The following is a 3,071-nucleotide window of genomic DNA, read 5'->3' as shown; positions in this document are numbered from 1 at the left end:
CAAAAGAGGTACAAGCAAAGTCTGTAATGACCTTCCTGAAAGGAGGCTGCACCTTGAATTGCTTTAGCAAATCATCCTCCTCCCAAATTACAACTCTTGGAATTATTTTAATTGTTAATTGCAATTGTTAATTCCTTCACATTGTGAAGGAATAGTTTTTAAAAAGTCATAGCTTATTTTGGTTTTCTATGCATGTCAGCTGCTAAGTTAATTTAAATTTAACCATAAAATACTAAGCACACTTGCCTCTGCCCGTTCCTTTGCTTTACTAGTAAAAAGAAAAAAAAAGAAATGAAGAAACATTGTCTCAGATTCTTTCTCCTTTACTAGGGCATCATTTTGAAAATGTGATGAGTTAGTTAGAAGGATATAGGAACTCACAACTCAAAAACTGAATGATAAAATTAATATTAATAACAAATACCATGATATCAATAGCTACTATTTGTTGCAATTACTATATCCAGGCACTGTGCTAATCCTGTAGATGCAGTCCCTTATTTATTCCTCACAACAAATCTGTGAACTAGATATGGTTGGTATCATTTTTCATAGGAGAAAAAAGGAGGCTTACAAGTACTTTGGCATGAATCAGAAAATAAACATTTTGTAAATGTTAAGTATTTTCAGGAGTATTAGTATCATTTGGTGGAAGGTAATCATGGGGAAATACATCAATGGAGGGAGTCACCTTTCTCAGCCTCTGTCATCATTATACCCAAGGTGAAGCATGGCAGCTGAGTCCCAGTGTGAAGGTTCAGTGCTAGCAGAAAGAAGAGCAAGGAGAAGTTGGTGAAGCTGGGGCAAAGTGAGGATATGTGTGCGTGCAGGTGTGTATGTTTGTACATAAATTTGCATGTGCATGTTTGTGTGCATGTATGTATGCACAGGTGTGTGCAAATGTAGACTTGTATGTACACGTTTGTGCACATGTACGTACATGTGTGTGCACCTATGTTTGGGGAGTGGGAACCAGGATGGGGAGGAAGTATAGAGTAGTGCCAATACAGGAGTGATATCAGCCTCCTTGAACATATCTAGTGCAACCTGACCATCTGGTACAGATTTAAAAACAGGCCATCCCTCTAGAGCAGAGTCCAGGAGGTGCCATGTTGAGCTTGGCATTAACTGTCCAATTTCTGGATTTCGGGCTGGTCCAGCAGGGTAGACTTATGGGAGAGGGGTCAGAGGGACTAAGGCAGGAGGTAGGCTCTGAGGGGGTGGCGTATACTTACCACATGGCACAGCTGTATTTCAAAAACTGAATAGCAGATACGGTCCTACCATTCAAAGCTGAGGACATAAACTCATAGATTATTGGCCTTCTCTTGTCCCTCCCATATCTCCTATTTCCAGTTCTATCCACACTTACTCCAAAATGAGCTGCCTTCTTTCCACTGCTATAGAAGGGATTTCCTCCAAAACATTGAGCTCATAGCTTTTTTTCAAACACTTCAATTCTAGAGGACTGCTTTCCTTCTTACAGGTATTATGCCTTTTTGTGGGTGTGTGTGTGTGTGAAAACTAGAAAAAATTCAAACCTGGGGCTGAATGAGTCCATTGGAATCACAGAGGAATGTGAAGTTGTAAGACAATATCAGACATTCTAGAACTTAGGTGAAAGGTTTTCACATTCCCTCTCAGGCTCTGTCAAACCACATAACAAAAATAAATTAATCAATAAACGTGTCAAATGAGAAAACATCACATTCTTGTCCTTGGCAGCATTGTATGGCTTCATGATACTTCTTCATGGCAGATTATTGTATGTGCCTCCGTCCAAGTCTCTTCCCTTTGTTCTCTTCTCCTTCTCTACCTTGATTTCACCTTGGTTTAGGAGCAAAGCTAACCTATTTCATTTGGAATCTGATGAAAAGACAGAAATGGTTCCTGGGATTTTGAACTTTCCTCTCTTACTCCAACCTACAAGAGAGGCAACTCCGGAGGAGGTAGGACAAATAACAACTAACACTTGTCTAGTGCTTTGTGATTTTGCAAAGTGCTTTTATGGATAAACTCACTGTTTCTTACAACAGCTTTGTAACATCATGATTATTGTTTCCCCTGACAGAAAACAAAATGTCTCAAATAAGTTAAGCAAACAGCTTATAGGTTTTCTGAGATACCGTGATGTCTCCAATGTAATGTGGGATTTTTTAACCTATCTTCACTCTGGTTATTAGGAGAAATCCTCAGCACCCATGCCAGGACTCTAAAATCCTGTAGGCTTGAACGTTTCCTTGTTTTAAATAATGACCACGACTCTCTTGCTCACTCACTCACTCCAGTTCTAATGGGGACTTGAAGTCAGTGGGTTAATGCTTTCTCCTCTTTCCCTTTTTCTATCCCAGGAAATAAATACCTTTTTGAGATATGTTTTATTGAACAAATGCTGATTGAGCATCTATTATGTGCCAAACACTGTCCTGTGCCTTGGAATATGATTGTTAGCCAAATCATGCCTTTCTAGAGTTTGCATTCTCATGGAGTGAGGCCTAAAAAAATTTTAATAATGAATTGTGGCACTAGGTGTTCTATGACAGTTCTTTTCATTAGAAACAAGTCACTAGGTTTAGCTCACAAACAAGGAGAGAGGATTACACTGGGCATGTGTACCAGTAGTTGGTGGTCTTTGGAAGCCATTTTAAAGAGATTTCTATAAAAGGATCTCAGAATGTCTCTCAGAGGCCCAAAATATCCTCCCCCAACAATAAGATTCTTAATAAATAAAATCTACAAGCCAACTTCTGCCTTCATATGATGATTTTCTGTGCCTCATACCTTCAAGTTCTATCTCTTAATTTCTACTATGAAACAAGCAACTAAAGACTTGAGGTGTTACCCTTTTGAGGGTTAATTTCCTCTCCACAAGGGTTTTCCACATCTGAAAATCTTTTTATTAGATAACTCTTAAGCATCATATCTGATCTTCTAAGCCACACCTATATCCTGTGGCAGCCACTGTTGCAACCAACAGTTCTGTGTAGGCTCCAGTCAGTTTCCAGTAGGTACGGTTTTGCTTCAGGCCCAAAATGCACACCTCTTTCCTCCGGCAGGTGTGGAGTTTCTTT

The 3,071-nt window shown here is 39.4% G+C and overlaps 1 long non-coding RNA gene across 1 annotated transcript; it reads right to left on the bottom strand.

Annotated features, from left to right (window-relative positions):
• Positions 1-580: 580 nt before the first annotated feature.
• On the bottom strand, positions 581-1,561 carry LOC130541224 (uncharacterized). Its single transcript, XR_008955268.1, has 3 exons — positions 1,373-1,561; positions 1,236-1,293; positions 581-763 (listed from the first exon to the last, which is right to left on the bottom strand). It is a non-coding gene; the product is annotated as an uncharacterized LOC130541224 (long non-coding RNA).
• Positions 1,562-3,071: the final 1,510 nt, after the last annotated feature.

This window comes from Pan paniscus, chromosome 12 (genome assembly GCF_029289425.2).
Source record: "Pan paniscus chromosome 12, NHGRI_mPanPan1-v2.0_pri, whole genome shotgun sequence".
Taxonomy (NCBI): domain Eukaryota; kingdom Metazoa; phylum Chordata; class Mammalia; order Primates; family Hominidae; genus Pan; species Pan paniscus.
The sequence above is the reverse complement of the archived record's forward strand: the minus strand, read 5'-3'. Positions and strand labels throughout refer to the sequence as shown.